At 33.3% G+C, this 19,102-nt stretch overlaps 1 protein-coding gene across 1 annotated transcript in view; it reads left to right on the top strand.

The window, feature by feature from the left end:
* Window positions 1-19,102, top strand: part of AOPEP (aminopeptidase O (putative)) — a 448,257-nt gene that overhangs the window by 236,303 nt on the left and 192,852 nt on the right. The window lies entirely within an intron of this gene.

The raw sequence follows: 19,102 nt of genomic DNA, 5'->3' as shown, positions 1-19,102 counted from the left end.
TGGGAGAAATCTCAAGATGTCCAATATGAAGTAGGTAATGTGAAACTGGAATTCAAGAAAAGAGACTAGAGTTTGATTTTTGAGTCATCTGCATAGAAGTGATAGTGGAATCATGGAACCTGATGAAGTCACCAAGAGAGTGACTATAGAGAAAGAAATAAAAGGCTGGGGACAGAGCCTTGGGGTACAAACACATTTAGAGGGCATGATATGGATGATAAGGCAGCAAGGAGCTAGAGGTAGTAGGGGAACCAAGAGGGAGCAGGGTCACAAAAAGCCAGAGATGGGATGGGAGAAAGGGTGAAGTATTGTGTCCAGTGTTACACAGAGGTCAAGGATAAGGACTGAAAAAAGATTATTGGGTCCTTGTATTAATTATATTAATACAACATGAATTGTATTAATAATACAATTTAATCAATTAAATTGATATTTAAATAATTTGCTATCATCCTACTTTCCCCAAGAGAAGGGGTACTTACTCCTTTCTCATGAGGAAAGGGAATTTATGAAATACAAATCAAAATACTGTTTGCCATCATTTTTTACTTGCAGTTTTACTTTAGTACCTCTGAAGCTTAATCTATTAATAAATTACTATGTATTTTAGTAGGGATGAAGTGGAATAAAGAATTATAAGAAACAACAGAACACTCTCAAATATGGCTAATATATTGATTTGTTTTGTTTAAGTATACATATTTGTGAAAAGGGAGGTTTTTGACTCAGAAAGGGTTGAAAAGTTAGCTTCTGAGATTAAAGCTAGATGTTTAAAAAAATAAAAGACCACAAACAAAACATTTTTCAAAATACACAGATAAAAAAAGAAATGCAGAAGAGGACATAAATACAGTTCTTTTATTTCCTAATTAAGCTTACAAGTGTGTGTGTGTGTGTGTGTGTGTGTGTGTGTGTGTCATATATATATGTGTGTGTGTGTGTGTATGCATATATAACAAAAGAACAAATTTTCTTATAAAATTTTCTTTCTTGCTTTTTGTATTTTCAGTGTTTGTTCATGATTATTAAATTCATAATAAAAATAATAATTTAAAAATAAACTTTTGCTGAACAGATAGCATGAGACTAGATTATTGTGGATCTTAAAGCCAGACAGAAAAGTTAAGAATTGCTGTAGTAAGGAAGAGAGAACCATTAGAATTCTCTGATTAGGCATATGAAATGTTAAGATCACTATTTAAGGAACTTAAATAAACTTTAGTTTAGCAAACTTTAGTTTGTCACCTAAATGACAGATGGATTGGAGTAGGGACAATTAGGAAACCCAGTCAGGAGGATATTGTAGTGATACCTATATAAGACTATGGCCTAGGGAGATGGCCAGGGGTATAAAAGAAAGAGAAACAAATATAAGACATTTTGAAGAGAAACATTGACTATAATAGGTCATGCACTTCTATTTCACCACTCAACTATACAAGACAGCAAAATCCTTACTCAACATATCTAATAAAGTTCTAGAACTTGGAATTCCTGGGGTAGGGAAGATTAAACCCAAAGGATAAAGAATAAAGTGGATCTAAGAATACTAAAGTTAATATGCCTATGGTATCTACAGAACTTCATGTGATTATTGTGATGCTCAAATGAGAAGAATTTGTTAAATACTTTTAAAACCTTGAAAGATTTTAGAAATATCAATTATATATTACTACTAGTACTGCTAATGCTGCTCCTACTGTTACTGCTACCATCATCAGCAAATATAATAATGATATTAAGGAGGAAACCGTAAGGAATATCATCTTTAAATTTAGATTTGCTATAGAGATGCCATAGAACTCAGCTGGAATAATTCAGAATTTCTAAGAATTCTTCAATTGTGAGCCCAGCATTTTTTTCCATCTTTAAAATTGGTTCTGTTCTAGGTTACAATCTTTGAGATAACAACAACAGTATAGAGCAGGTCCCTGAGTCTGCCTAAAATCTTCCACTATCCTAAGAATCCCAAACCTGTCCTATGATGCAATACAACTTCCTGAATCAAGTAATTCAGCTAAATGGTAGATAGAGTAGAGGTGATTTTGGGTGGTGATGTGTCTTATAAAGAATTATAAAGAGTAGCTTGAGAAATACCATTATACTTACTTATACTTTGACTATTGAGTTGTTTATGTTTGCAATTATAAGAGTTTTTAGTCCAACAACAGTTTAAGGGAAATTATTTCTAATTACTGCTAATCCCACATCTATTAGATGTACTATTGAGATTCTTTTTAGAGGGGTAAGGATGAAAAGGGTAGGAAGCTAAAAATCAGATAATCTAAAATCTATTCATCCAATTTTTCCTTCTCAGTCTTTTGAATACAGATTAATGGGATTTACTAAGTCTTTCCATTGTCAAATTGTGTTTTAATGGATGACATTTTATATCCAATGAGATGGAGCTTTTTTTCCCCTGAATAATGTAACACTCCCCCTTGATATAATGTAATTTATGCCATTTGGAATTCTCTGAATCATCCTTCTATTAACAACTGGCACTCCATAAAAGCAAAATGTTGCACAGCAAACAATCAATAGATCAATTATGAATAAAGTAAGTAGCAGAAATGTAGCAGAGACAGAAGTAGACTGACTTCCTGAGTATGCAATTCTCAAAGAGGAGTGAGCAAAGTCACCTTACAGACTATAAGGTAAAACACAGCTACACATATCATGAGACTATGCAAAAAGTGGTTATTGACTAATAGTGGACACAGGAATTCAGGGTGGAAATGACTAACAATTATCTATTATCCTTTTTTTATTATGCATACTCAAATATAAATATAGTGATGCTAACCTTCAGATGTGAATAAAATATAATTATCCTGTATATATGTGTAATTTTACTATGAATATAACAAATAGAAGTATCTTTGTAAGCCTTAACAGTACTAAACTAAATAAGTACGGTCTGCTATTATTATTATTATTATTCATCTCTATATTTTCTTCCAAGCATATGTGTGTGTATATGTATATATATGAAAAGGCAAAATTCAACATATTAAACAAGTATTTATAAAATTAATTGTGTTCAGCTCTAGGAGAGGTACAAAGTTTAGATAATACTTGCCTGTTCATTCAGGAGCTTGCCATAAGTTTATCCTAGTAAAGGCAGCTAGGTAGCTCAGTGGATAAAGTACTGAGCCTTTCTGACTCATTTTCTTAAGTTCAAATATGGCACTTATTAGGCATATGACTTTGGGCAAATCACTTAACCCTGTTTGCCTCAGTTTCCCTCATCTGTAAAATGAGCTGAAAAAGGAAATAGCAAAACACTCCAGTATCTTTGCCAAAAAAACCCCAAAGACATCATAGAGAATCAGACTTGTCTGAAAAATGACTAAACAACAAAAATGAAGAGGAATATGAGAACTTTTGAGAGTTCTTTGGACAGCAACACTTAAAGAAATTAACTCTATTCATTAGATGGACAAATACTGCAGCTGAAATCTAAATATTTTGCACACACGATGAGAACACCAGAATCATTGGAAAAGATCCTGATGCTGGGAAAGATTAAAGGCAAAAAGAATGAGCCAAGGATGGCAGCTAAAATAAGCTTTTTAAAAAAGCAATATTGGAAAAAAGATGAAGACTAGAGAAGGGACAAGATCACAACTCTTAATAGCCGGGACAATGATAACAAATAATGTAGAGAAGATAGAGCTCTGTGCTTTTTTAAAAAATCATTTATTTACGTATTTCCCTCTGCTTTCTTTGTTAAGAAGAATGCTATTTGGACTAAAAAGGATGGACCAAAATGGCTAATACCAAAGTGATATCCAGGCCAAATGAAGAGATAGTAGGAGAACTCTTAGGGTTTTTACCAGGAACAGATTATGTTAGGTCATCCATCATTTTCTTTTTTGACAGGATTATTGGAATGTTAGGTCAGAAGGTTATTGTAGATACAGTTTGCATATGTTTTAGCAACACTTAAGTAGAGTCTCTTGTGTTACTTTTGTAGACAGCATGGAGATGTTGATTAGATGACAGTATAGTTAAATAGGTTCAAAACTGAATCACCAAGTGGGATGATTAATGAGTTTATATCAATTTAGGAGGTTCCTAGTTGAATTATTACTTGAAAAAAGATTCTAATTGAATTACTTGGTCCTCTGAGGTTTAACATTTTTTTTAAATGATCTGATTAAAAGTATACCTGGCATATTTACCAGATTTGCAGATGACACAGATAACTAACCTGTTTGGGTTATTAACAAGTTGGATGACAGTCAGGATCCAAAATATCTTCAGAGGTTATGTAATTCATTGAGTTGAAACCATGCTTCAGTGCTTTGATTATCACTGATTTCACTGTAATGAATACGTTCAAAAATGTATATCTCACCTCATGTAGTCCTTATAATCCTATATGGTTCTTGTCCATCTCCTCCACTAAGGTCCATCTGAAATATTTGATACTTGTCAAAGACAAACAGGCTAGGGTAGCTAGATGGTGCAGCAGATAGATCATCAGTCCTGGAGGCAGAAAGACCTGAATTCAATTCTGGCTTCAGACACTTAACATTTCCTAGGTGTGTGACCTTGGGCAAGTCACTTAACCCCAATTCCTCCTCCCCTAACCCCCAACATACAAACAGGAACAAAAGGGCTACCTATTCCCTTCCTTGCTATGCTTCTGACTCTCCTAGAGTTTGCTGTCATTATTCAGCTGCCTTCTCAACCTGGAACATCTCCCTTTGGTGAGTTTCTTTCAAGTCCTCCATCTTGGGGATAATTCCAAGATTAACCATTCTTTATTCTCTTCTTCTGACTTTCCAGACATCTCTACCATTCTCCTGTATGATAACTTTTTCTTATCCCCACTTCAACCCTGCTTTTTGTCCTTGTATGTATTATCTTACCCCACTACAAAGTATGCCTGAGAACAAGATATCTCTCTCTCTGTGTTTCTGTCTTTGTCTCCCTATCTGTCCCTCTGTCTGTCTTTCTATCTCCGTCTGTTTGTCTTCTCTGTCTGTCTCCCTTGTACAAGGGATATAATTTGGCTTCTTCATCAGATTTCTAGGGGTAGAGTAAACCTGAAAATACTATAAAAAGGGAATTATTCACTTTCTCTGCATATTAAATTCTCATTAGGTAATATGATTAAACTATTGGACAGTGCTACCCAAATCTAGTCCTTCAAATTTTCTTCAACTTGGACACTTTTCATTCCTTACCATTCTGTACTGCCCCATCCTTCCACATAATCTGGCAACAGCTATAATATTGTAAATTATCGTCCCCTACTAAAAACCTTGTCACTCAATTTCCTTAATCGTTTCCTAGGAAAACCAGGAGACTTTTTTTCAGTTCTCATCTTTTCCATCACCACTCTTCTATTTCTAATAATTTTCTTATTGTATCTCTCCACCAGAATAGAATAATTGTTAATAAAAATGTCCTACCTAAAACTTGAAGTCTACAGAGCTATATGGTTACTTTCTTTTAGTGGATTCAAGTAAATCCCCATGCACCTGCTCTTTATTGAATACTTACACTAAGATTATTAAATGATTACAATCTAGTACTCCTTGAGCATGTAAATATTAGGGAAGTGGGAAATGAAAAGTAGTTTTTCTTGACTGGTATATGAATTCCTTTCTTTACTTAAATGAATTTGTGATCTTATCAATATCTATATTCCATCTCAGGCTACAGATAGAAATTTGATTTTATCTTTTTATCCCCAGGTAATCTTTGTCCATGTTCTCCCTTAGACTCTTCTTAAGGAGTCTTTTAGTACTGATAGCATTCCTCCAAATCTCTTGACATTACCTAAGGTATGTGTATCTATCATCTTTTATCTTTGCTATAGAAAGACCCTCCTCCTTTTCCATTCATAGAGTTTTCTTTTGACAGATTTTTACCACTTTTCTGAAGGAAGTTTCATGACTAATATGTTGTAACCTACCCATTTTCAAAATAGGACTTTCCATTGTCCTTTGGGTGACCAGCAACTTAACTTTTTCAGAGATTGTATCATTCGGGCTCTGCAACCATCCTCAAAAAATATTGGTGTTAGGAAGGTAGACCATTGTGTCAGAGAAAGTTTAGGGTCTTTAAAACACTGTGAAGTTTTCCAAAAAACAATTTAGCTGACTATCCTCTTTATATCTCAGTTCTGGAGTGCATCTGCAGTATGTGACCAAGATGGACGTACTGGCAAACTAACTGCATAAACTGCCCATTCAAAAACATGTCAAATTCTGAAGAACAGGTATTGTTTATATATGTGATATTCCCTATGTGATATTCAGACTGAATTTTTTTGAGTGATGATGGATTCCTTTTAGAAGACTTTGCAGTGTTCTGGGACTAAATGCAATTCACATGATGGAATCTGAAAAATGGAGACCTTATTAGGGAATCCCTTTTCTCTTTGGATTCTATCTTAAACATCTCTCTGTGACAGCAGTAAGTCTCTTTGAATCGCACATCTATCTGACTCATTTAAAATATGAAACAAGTTTCTTTCCATGATTAATATCTTTCAAGAATTCTTTTATGAATTTGACATATGAATAGGTAATTCTTTGCTAAAAGACAACTTTTTAAGGCACCATTTTGCACTTTGAATCAAGTACCATTTTTTAGTCAGCAAACTAGTAGAGTATTGTATTCATTATGTTTCAGTTTTGTGACTATAAAGATGTGGTCTGATACTTACATGAATTGATCCTAAGTGAAATGAGTAGAACCAACATAACATTGCACAAAGCAACAACAAGATTATATGATGATCAATTGTGATGGACATTTTGAAGTCATATTACTTATAATCTTTCACACTCTTCCTTTTTTTTTCTGAGACAATTGGGGTTAAGTGACTTGCCTAGGTGTCACATAGCTAGGAAGTGTTAAGTGCCTGAGATTGAATTTGAACTCAGGTCCTCCTGACTTCAGGGCTGGTCCTCTAACCACTGCATCACGTAACTGCCTCTACCCTCTTCCTTCTTAAGATTTTATGAACAAGGTGTTGATGGTTGTTATAAGCAACTTAATTTCTAGTTTTCCCCCCTTCTTATGGCAATTAATCTATTTCTCTGGAAAATGGTTATAGTCTAGTATTAATCTAGGTCTATGGCAATTTTTTTTAATCCACCTACCTTCTTTTTTACATCAACAGCTTTTAAAATTTTTTAAAGTTAAAAAAATCTCTTTAAAACTTAGAGTTGTCACAGGTGGTACTGGTATGTCTCATATGTCCTCATCGTTAACTGCTTTTTAAATTTGGTATTGATTATCACTTTTATAAATCAGTGGTACTATGGAAAAAAGCTGGTTGGTTATTCATTCTTTTACTCTTTCTCATAGTAGTGTTGTTTGTCCTTCATTTTTAAATAAATAAAAATAAATAAATAAAGCATAATGTTGGAGTAAAATAGTGGGTGATGGGTAATGTCTTGACTTGCTTGTGAACTGGGTTTAAATGAGGCAGAGGAGTCATGAGCCTCTCTTCTAGAGTCTTTGAAGTTCAGTGACAGGACAGTGGCAATGGCCCAGGAAGCAGTAGATAACTCTTGGTGGCTTTGATGTTTGACTAAGCCCTGAGCACTCCACCGACTGTTTCAGCTGCCTTTTTGGCTATTGGAACAAATTGTTCTTATCCACTCATTTTGCCAGGGTAAGTCTTGACATGCCTCAGGTAATCACCCCTTCTCTCCCCAGCTCATTGAAACAGGGTGCGGCTGCTGCACATGCTACAGTCTTTTAGAACCACAATAGAAAGAAGGGGAGGAACTAAATCCTTCCCAGCCATGTCTGTCTTCTCCCAAAGGGCATTTGGAGGTATAATCTTTCTTTTTGTCATCTCCTTTGTCCAATCTCCTCCTCTTCACATTGGAGCCTGGAATTTTAACTAAGGTGCCCATTTTTAAAGAATCTCAATGTGGTTACAGGTAAATCGGCTCCTGATCAATGAGAATCACTCTTTGTTATGCTAAAGAGTTTAAGACAAAAAATTATTAAAATCAGAGTTCTCAGAAACCCAGTTAAGAAAATTCCTAACATTTGAATTCTGATTTGATCTCTATCCTATTTATATTTTTGTGTATTTTCCAGCTAGCAACTGGCTTCTGTGATTTTCACTTACGCGGCAAGGAATAAATATATGCAGTCATGCAATACACATCTGTCACGATTGTTCATGGATTTTTATGTACATAGAGAGCACTTTCAAAGGAACCAATCCAATCAAAAGTTAATGCAAAATTAAGTAACCTAGAGTAAAATTCCTGCCAATTATATTCAGAGATTAAATATACCAAAAACATAGAGAAAAGGGAGAGTTGAAACATTTCACTAACTGTAGCAGCTTTTCAGGAAGAAAAAATTCAGCCACACTCCTTTGGATGATTCCTCCAACTGACAGAGTGGCAAGCAGAAGAAGCTTCAGCTGCATCAACACCCACAATCAGTCTCCAAACCAAATGGTTTTCTCAAAGCAGCTCTATTGCAGACTCACTGACTCCAGCTGTCTTCTGACTCATTGCTCCAACTTCCTTTGCTGTGTTACGGAGTGATTTGAAAGCTCTTGCTGAGAATACTGACCCCTGCTCAAAGACTGATATAATTATAAAATTTCTTCCAGGGCTATGTAAATGTCAACTCCCAGGATTCTTGAGTGGTCAAACCCTTACTCCATCAGAGGGACAATCAGTCTGAGCTCTGGTTACACTTATTTAGTATTAATTAATTATTAATCAAAACAACTTGCCAAATAATGATAAAGAGCAGAAAATAAATAGTAATGTGTTTTCCAATTATCTGTAACCATGATGGGAACTTTACTTATACCAATTAGCCTTGTGCCTGCATAATTCTACTTATAGTAGATCATCAAGCAAAATAATATGGATGAAATTTTCAATATAATAAAAATATTTATCTTAATTCATTGTCAAGATGACCAGAATATGAATTTGATTTTCTAGTGCCTTTGTTTTTGAATGATTTCATACCAATTACAGGAGTTGTAAGTTGTGAGTCCCTGGTATTTTACTGATCACAGAGTTCACAAATGGCCCTAGTATCAATGGAAATTCATGCTGCCCATTATGAGTTCCAAGTTTCTTTCATAAAAGTTATCAACAATATGAAGGGAAGAACTGGGAAGAATAAAAAGATTAAAATGAGGTGGTGAGAGAAGGAAATAATCATCAGCAACACCTTATGTTTTATCATCCCATGAGGAACAAAACAAACTTATCTACTCTTTATGTGGCTATCCAGGGCCATACACAGATGCAAAAAGTCATGGAAACTTCTGTTAGTGATTTAAAGTTAAATACATGAAAGGAACAAGACAGTACCAATTAAGCAATTCCACTGACAAATATGAATCCAGATAGAATTGACTAAATAAGATAATAGAACTCCTTAGTCTGAGCAAAAGACTGAATCTAATCTTTTTTTTAAATTGCCCTGCTTTAGCACAAAGATTAATAAAATTTATTAAGTTATCAGATTACTCAAATGGTGCTGTAGTTTGAAATAATCCATACTTCGATATCCTGGTAAAGTCAGCTATTACTATGCATAGATTTGTACTACTCTACAGAACAGTTTGGTAGCCTATAGCTTGTTGATATTCCTCCTGCTTAGTCACAGATCTAAAACAGTAAGAAATAAAAGCAGCTAGAAGGGTTAAATATTAGGAAACTATTTGATATATATATATATATATTAATTGAAGGACAATTTGAGGACTTTGCATACTTTCTATGAATTTATATATGATTCTGGTACTATATATTCTGTACTCCTGCAAAGAAAGACCTGATTGTAATAGGAAAATGCAAGGGGACAGAATTAAGGTTAACTCTAGTTTCCTGCCTCTCATGCAATTACATTTTCCCTTTGCCATTGCTAATGTAATTTTTGCCCAGCATAATTGAGCATAAATTATGGGGCAAATATGGGATAAACTGATATGGAATATAGAACTGTAATGAAGTAAAATTAGTATGAAGTTATAATTACTGTATTTGGCTTTTTCTTAAGCTTACTAGCTGCCATTAAACTAATCAAAAAATTTTAAAGCAAATACATTGACGCATTAGCAATGAGATTATGAATAATGAATTTCTAAAAACTACTCTTTCGTAGAACAATTGTAAAGATAACCATTTTGAGGAGGAGAAAAAACTAAATGAAAATAATTGTTCTCATTCTGAATACTAGTTTTGTTTCCATGGGTTTTTTTTCCTCAAGATATTCACTGCAGGTGCAAGGAAATGACTTCAGATATGAGGCATTAATCAATTTGGGATCCCTCCTCCCCATTTTCATTGTATAACCTGTACATTTCTAATATTAGATTTTTGTTTATTTTTTATTTGAATTAACAACAGACAAGTAAAGTTTCAAGCATAGAACAAGGTTTTCAACAAAAGGAAACAATTATTCATCCAAACAAGGAGAATTCACTTACTGTGCTTTCAGTGAAATTTCTGCAACAAATGCAATATCATATCACAAATAGAAATAAACTTAGAGATTTTACTCATGTATTAGAACTATTTCACTCTATGAAGGGAAAGAGAACATTTAGACAATGAAGATTGCAGATTTTCATTTCTTTCTGTAATTTTCTGTGTTTCATAACCATCTAACTATCCTTTCTGACTTTTTCAAACCTTCTAAAGTTTGTTTCTGAAGTCTAGCACATAAAAGGTTAAACCTAGCCCATAAAGAATATGCATGTTGACAGCCTTCTGAAAACCTGATTTTTGTCTTGATATATGAAACTTCACTGAGAACTTGATCAGAGAATTTTATACTTGTTTATAGAGAATATGCCAAAGAGGCTTTCTTGAATGTCTCTTCTGTGTCCTCGAAAAATGTTAATCTCTAGATGTTGAAATACAGTTTATGGAGTACCTACAGCTTACATCACTTCTGAACGTGATCTAAAACTAGGTTAAAATGTAATTGGGAAATATTTAACAAAATGAAGAAAAATGCAATAAACATAGATAATAGATTTTTAAACAAAATTGATATGTGACTCACAGGGTCTCCAGTTCTATTTGAGTTTGACACCATTGCTATATACCCTTCACAAATTCTGATTAAAGTGCTTCATCATGTGGAGATGACATTGAATGGATAAATGAAGAAAGTTATAGATAAATGGAAGGATGTCTTTGAGCCAAAGAAAGGAGTTAGCAGAGTGGGTCTTATAATATACCTAGAGATGACAAAAAACATTTGGTCATCACAAATTACAATATTAAAAAAAGTATGTTTTTAAAATCCCCACTATCAAAATTATGGCAGTTTATGCATGAATATTAGTTGTTGAGGATAAAGTGATAGAGAAATTCTGGGAAAAATTAAATATTCAATTGTTCTGAATCAAATTAACATACACTCTGATAGCTGATGATTTTAAATAAAGACATTTTGAAATAGAATCAGCAGCAATATATGAGAATTCATCATTCAGGAAAAAAAAAATAAGAAAAGCCAAAGAGTATAGATTATATAAGGAATATCATATCTCTATATGTCATGAATACTTTCCTTCAAAAACAAAATTGATAGCCACTGGTCATGGTAAGTAACAAATCATACTATGAAGTACAGAGTTAATCCTTCATCATATGTCTTTCTGATTATCTAAGATCACAATTAAGGGTGGAAGGGGAAAGAAAGCATAATAATGAGAAAAAAAGATATGACGCAAAATTGAAATGGTTTTGACACAAAATTATTTAAATAAATAATTGAAAACCAGGGAAGTGGAAAAATATAATAATATCAATAACAAAGATAATAATTTAATCTGAAAGTTTAAATAATATTATTTTATTGATACAACAAAAGAGGCCCAAAAAAAGAGCCCAGAAAGTGCCTTAGTTAGCTAATATCTCACTTGTTAAAATCAGAGAAATGATTGTCAAAGACCATGTTGAGGAACAATGTTATAAACTAATTTATGAAATTTTACAAAGAAAAATGATGAATCATTATGAATAACATCATCTCAAAAAAGCAGAGAGAAATAGTGGAGCATAAAACCAGTTTAAAGAAAATTTGGTAAACTATCTAAATCAACCACAGGCTTTCATAATTGAAAATGGAAGGAATACAAACAGAAGAAAAGTAGAAAATATTTATAAAAACCATTATAATTTTTTTTTCATTGATGACAGTGGAGCTAAGATATTTGGACCTGAATATTATATTCCAAATGTACTCATCTAGGAGTTAAGATTTAACACTAAAGAGAAAAAATGGAAAAACAGCTAAATTGGGCCAAGTATTTATTGAACAGGTATATGTTGGAAATGATATAATAGAAAGGCAATGAGGGACCTTAGAGAATATCTGAAAAAAAGAGAAAGGCATCAAAGATGTGGAAAAATTCTTTGAATACAAGATTTTGTGTTTATCATTTGTTGATGATGAAAAAGCATTTCTTTTGGCAAGAAAAGAAAAATAATAACAACACTTTGGAGGCTCTTTCACATAGATGTCTTCCATTCAGGTATCCATCTCATAGCCACTGAAGGATAAAACAATAGAAATGCACCTATTTAATGACAGTAATAAACAGTAAGTGAAGCAGGAAACAAGAAGATATTTGTCATTGTGGTATAGGCTATTCAGCATAGAGTTTAGGTTGAAGAATGATGATTCTCTTTAGATGGTAAGGTATTTCAGTATACAGATGATGGGCTGACTGCACCAAGTCCCAAAAGATAGTAGAGCTTCCTGGAAGAGATCTGAAATAACTCAAAGGAATTTGACAGAGGAAACACTAAATGGATGAAGAATGTCTAATGTCCAATTGCATTTGGATGGATATCTTGTAGAGGTTGTCTAACAATTTTTATGTCTGGAACAAACAGTACAGATAGACAACAAGGGGAGTCCAGAGTTTAAAAGAGACAGAAAGAAAGTTGGACTGATTTACATTTTGTTAAATTGCAAAATTCTTTTAATGACTCCAAATTTTCCTTGAAAAAAAAAGTTCACTTTGGTATATTAACTTTTCACTGTGTGGCATGCAACTGTCACCAAAGAACTAAAAGATAATTAATACACAGAAGGCAATAAAGAAAAACATTGAAAATGTGAGCAGATTACAGTATCTAATCAACAAGAAACTCCAAAAAAAGAAAAATAGCAAGGGATCTCATAAAGTAATTTATTATAAAAAAGAAAAGATGGTCTGATCACATGGTAAGTGTAAGGGCTAACATATGGACAGCTAGCCAGCATATTTTACTAGTACATGGGATTGTGGCCTGCATTGAAGGGAATGTCAAACTAAGGAGAACATAGATTTTCCCCCTTTCCCCTTTAATACCACATTCAATAAATGATCAGTTGGGACCAGATAAGGTGGCTGTGTGAGAGGAAATAGTGGAGTTCAATTCTTACTTTATTCTAGTAATGATTGAGGAGCACCAGAGCATGTTGTAACTGATGAATCACTTAATTAAGGTGTACATGAAAATAACTATATAAAAATGGAGGAAGAAATAAAAGAGCATGTGTCACTTGAATCTCACTTTCAGATAAACATGGAGAAAGAAAGATAGGACACACACAAAAATATATCAAAAATTATTTGCAAAGCTGTATTCAACTGAAGAGAAAAACAAAAAGGAACTGAAAGAAGAGAGAGGAGGAATAAAGGGAAAGATAGGTTCAGGAGGGATTAGCCAAACTAACTCCTCATCCTCATGAGGGAGGGTTTAAAAGGAGAGAAAAGAGGTAAGAATTTATGATCTGAGTCATGGCGAGGGGAAGAGAAAGAAGGGCAGAAGAACACAAGTCAATTGCAGCATGTATAGATTATTAGACATGTTCCCTATCTCTTACCAACCTTTTATTTTTGGTAAAGAAGAAAAAATATGTTAAAGCATAAGATGAAGGGAATACACAATTAATTAATAGTTATAACCATGAATGTGAAAGGAATAAGGTCACCCATCAAATAGAGAACAGAGTGGATTGGACAGAAGAATCTAATCATTTTTTTATTTATCAGAAACACACTTGAAACAATTTCACAGAGTTAAAATAATGGGTTGGAGCAAAATCTTTGCTGCTTCAGATTAATTAAAAAAGCAAATGTAGCAATTAGGACTATGGACAAGGCAATAGTAAAAGAGACTTGATTAAAAGAGATGCAGGGAAGCTATATTATGCTTAAAGGTAACATAAAATGAATTAATATGAATTTTTAACACATATGAAATGGCATAACATTATGATACTTAAAGGAAAAAATCAAGTTACAAGAAGAAATACATAGCAAAACTATAATAGTTGGGAGTCTTAAGTACCTCCTTTCAGACATCAATAAATACTACTACTTCAACAACAAAAACAAGAAATAAGTGAAGAATCTGAATAGACCTCTAGAAAAATTAGATCATTAAAAGGAAATATGAAAAGTATGCATATTGCTAAGCTATATATGATACCTTTACAAAAACTGGCCATAATGGGATATGGGAAAACTGGGACACAGATCCATTGTTGGTAGAGTTGTGAAATGATCCAATCATTCTGGAGAGCAATTTGGAACTATGTTCAAAGGACTATAAAACTGTTGCATACCCTTTGATTCTACATATCCTAAAGAGATCATAGAAAAGGAAAAGGTAAAAATGTTTGTAGTAGCTTTTTGTGTAGTGGCAAGGAATTGGAAATTGAGTAGATGTCCATTAATTGGGGAATGGCTAAATAAGTTATGGTATATGAATGTAATGGTATATTATTGTTCTATTAGAAATGATGAGCAAGCTGTTTTCAGAAGAATTTGGAAAGATTTACAAGAACTGATTTTGAGTGAAGAAATCAGAACTAGGAGAACATTGTACATAGTAACAGTAAGATAATGTGATGATCCACTATGATAGACTTAGCTCTTCCCAGCAGTAAGATTATCCAAGACAATTCCAATAGACTTGGGATATAAAATGCCATCCTCATTCATAGAGAGAACTATGGAGGTTAAATGTGGATCAAAGCATAGTCATTTTACTTTTTTTCCCATTTGCTTTTTCATTATTTTTCCCCTTTTTTGTCTGATTTTTCTTGTGCAACATGACAAATATGGAAATATGTTTAAAAGTATTATACATGTATAGCCTATATTAGATTGCTTGCTGTTTTAGAGAGGAGGGAGTTAAGAGAGAGAGGGAGAAAAAAGTGGAACACAAAGCCTTGCAAAAATGAATGTTGAAAACTATCTTTACATGTATTTTTGAAAAATAATACTGAGGAAAAAAACCTGGCCATATATATATTAAGACATGAAACTTTAAAAATAAATGTAGGAAAGCAGAAGTATATAATACATCTTTAATGTATTACAATGCAGTAAAATTATAGAAGAAAAGATCTAAACTTAGAGAATAAATAATTTAATATAAAAGAATTATTGGTTAAAAATAAATCATAAAAATTTAAAAATCCATGAACTAAGATGGCAACAATGAGATAACATAACAAGTTTCCTCAACTGTAATATTGGGACAGTAATAGTACGTATCTTATAGGTTGATTTGAGAATAACATAAATATGTAAAGCACTTTGTAGACCTTAAAGCACTATATACGTTCTAGCTATTAGTACTGGTCTAATTCCTTAAAAAAAATATATATATATATATATATTATATATATATATATACACATATATGTACATATGTGTGTGTGTATATATATATATAGATGTATATATATATATATATATATTTCTAAACACTTATGTGAATGAATGAACACATAAAGCTATGTGCATTTATAGTAAGTATAGGTAAGTACTGGGGATACAAATGAAAAAATAAAATGGTCTCTGCTTTCAAGGAGTTCACATTCCTTGAAAGAAGCTTATATGAAAATTTCAATTGCAGGTCAGATAGAAATGATCCATGGTTCTTTATATTGATAAAGTCATATCAGTTTCTGATATTGAACCATTTGATTACCAAGGACTTTGGAGTGAAAAACTTTCTTTTATGGTTCTTTAATAGCTATGGCTATAGTACCAGAAGGAAGCAATGAAAAGATGGTGCAACATAAATTTAATCATAGAATCTTAAACTGAGATTTCAAAAAGCACTTCTTATTTCACTCCCCCCATAAGACCTTGTGGGGATACTTTTTTCAGTTTAGGTGATTTTTAAAAATCTTCTGTTTTTGTTTTGTTTTTTGTTTTCTTTATTTTTCTTGTTATACATTATATTAATTTTTAAAAATACACATTTATTTATGATTCATGTTGGGAGAGAAAAATCAGAACAAAAGGGAAAAACTGTAAGAGAAGAAAAAAAGGAAAAAATGAATTTAGGTGCTATTTTAGTGCTTAAATGATATTCACATTTATGATCAAATCCTTTGATTTCATCCTCTGATGAAAAGTGTCCAAAATGGTTTTTATTTTACTTTATTAAATATAGGCTCATGAAGATATGAATTCATGCCCCCAATTTGCCTGCCTCTGGATGACTTATTTCCACAATCAAAACATTTATTAAGCACTTATTTTGTGAAAGGCACTGAATAACAATGAACATTTTTTTCTCAAAGGACAAAAATTTGGTTGTTTAAGATTTTAGGAAGCTGTAGGCTTGTTTGCTTTTGTGGCAATCACATTTATGATATAGGTAATTTTTAATCTTTATGTGTAACACAAGGTGGAGAGTGATAAGTAAGAATAAAGCCTATTCAAAAAGTGTTAAAACTCAAGTCTTCTGTTACCAAATTTATATGAGTACACAGATGAGACCACCAAGGAGACCATCTACTTCTTCAAACTAGTCATTTTGCCATCACTTGAAATGGACAGGAAATCAAAAGGATTAATAATAATAATACCCTTAAGTATATCTTAATTCTTTTCATACTTGGGGTTTTACAGTTGTTTTCAAATATTTTTCAACCCCCCCAACATTTTTAGGTTTCAGTTCTTTCAGTAGCTATTATCAACACAGCTTCCAGATTCCAGGTAAGAATCCCATTCCTGGCTCTGCCAGGCATTAACCCTGCTATTTGAGCCATATTACCTCTCTGTTGTTTCCTTATTAGAACATGGCACTAATAATTTCTAAGCTCTAACCTAATAGTCATTGGGATGTACCAAGAATCAATGGTTAATTCTGTAAGAATGAAAACCTGATTTTGCTTAGGGCCTAAATTACTTCCTGTTAGTGAGCCAATCACCATAATCTGTATGTTTGCTTGTTTAGGTCCTTGTACTATAAACTAAGAGGAGTTTTTATGTATTCTAAAATGTCTAGACCCAGAATACATCTGATTTCCCTTAGCTCTGTCTAATAGTTATCTTTCTCTTGTTTAAAAGGTCAGATTTAGTGCAATGGAAAATATTCTCTCCTTCCTCAAGTTGTACTGGAGTATTTGTATGGACTTCTCTTTTGTCTCCATTATATTCTGTCTATTAGTATCTGACTATTAATATAGCCTACATCCCATTTTTTCTTAGTAGACTATCAGCTAGATAAAATCAGTAGATTATCACTCACAAAAGACCAACTCAATGATTGGTGAGTCCTTTCCTGTAACCTCTCTGTCAAGGAAAATCCTGTCCTTTTTGCTTACTCTCCATTACTGGCTTATTCTGTAGCCTGAGCTTCCTTCACACCAGCTGTTTGACCCCTTTATGGACCTAATTTAACTTATTCCTCGGTGATAAACACACTTCCCAATACATCATAACTGCCCTATATCAAAAATTCCCCAGCTGTTGTATACAAATCCCATAGTTTTTCACCTGCTGCCCATTTCCTTGTTCCCATCTCCCTCAACCAGACCTCCCTGGTATCCCACTAAAGATCTAGCTAACTGTGGAAGCCCAATTAATATAATAAAGGTAACAATACTATATAACTTAATTTACTTACAAAGTGCCACACCAATCAGACTACCAAAGAATTACTTTATGAACCTGAAAAAAATAATAAAATCCATCTGGAGGAACAAGAGGGAGAGTTATCAAGAGAATTAATGGAAAAGAGTGAGAAGAAAGGAGACTTAGTGATACTATATCTCAAATCATATTACAAACAATAATCATTAAAACAATTTGGTAAAAAATAAAGATGTTGATCAATGGAATAGGTTAGGGACACTTTATATAGAAACAACAAACAAGTATCCCAGTGTTACTAAACCCCCAACTCCTTGCTGTTGTGACAAGAATTCCTATCAACAAAAACTGTTGAGAAAAATGGAATGTAGACAAGCACAAGCTAGAGAGAGACCAACATAGTGTGTCAATCCTGTCCTAAATGTATACATGATTTTAACATAAAGAGTGACATAATAACATAAAAATATTTCAGAGAAACCCTGTTTCCCAGAGCGAAGGCCCAGCAAGCAGGCAGTGCCCTGAGCTTGATATAATAATAATCTTTTGTACTCTAGATGATAATCACCAAGCAAAATGTATTGCTTGGACCATTATCAGGTGTTCACTGAGTTATTTAGCTCCCCTATTTCCTAGGGCCATCCATTACATTTTTACAGTCCCTGTTTCTTGTCATTAACAAATATTGGGCTCTTGTTCCCATCACAGCACTTTGATTCTGGGCCTCACAGGATGGGCCTGACTTGAGATAATACTGTTTCAATAGGGCCTATGAGAACAGTAACTCAAGATCTAAAAATGATTCTATGATAATCTGTTGGAATCCTTACTAACTGCTAAGTAATTAGAGTTGATCTAATCTTACAAGATGTTTTGGCCAGAACCTGAAACAAGGTACTAAGTAGAACTAATTAAGACAAGGCTTGTGTTCACACCTTTACTCACTGGAGTCCACAAGTATGCTAGCTTCACAAAGTACACTTTCTACACCTCCCTTAAAGCTCATTGGGCCAGAGAGCACTATGGGAGAAAACCCATAATCCCTCTCTCTGGAAGGAGCATAAATAGGCCAATGGGCCAGTTGAAGAAGTTCTTCAGAGGAAGACGCTACAAGTAGAGATTTCACTGGAATGACATGAAGAATGGAGCTGGCTGGAGGCTGAAGGACAGAACCTTTGGATTTGGAGATATCCGAAGGGCTCCAAGCCTCTAAACCGGCTGTGCTTT

This window comes from Antechinus flavipes, chromosome 1 (genome assembly GCF_016432865.1).
Source record: "Antechinus flavipes isolate AdamAnt ecotype Samford, QLD, Australia chromosome 1, AdamAnt_v2, whole genome shotgun sequence".
NCBI lineage: Eukaryota > Metazoa > Chordata > Mammalia > Dasyuromorphia > Dasyuridae > Antechinus > Antechinus flavipes.
Note: the sequence above shows the minus strand (reverse complement) of the source record. Positions and strands in the feature narration are given on the sequence as shown.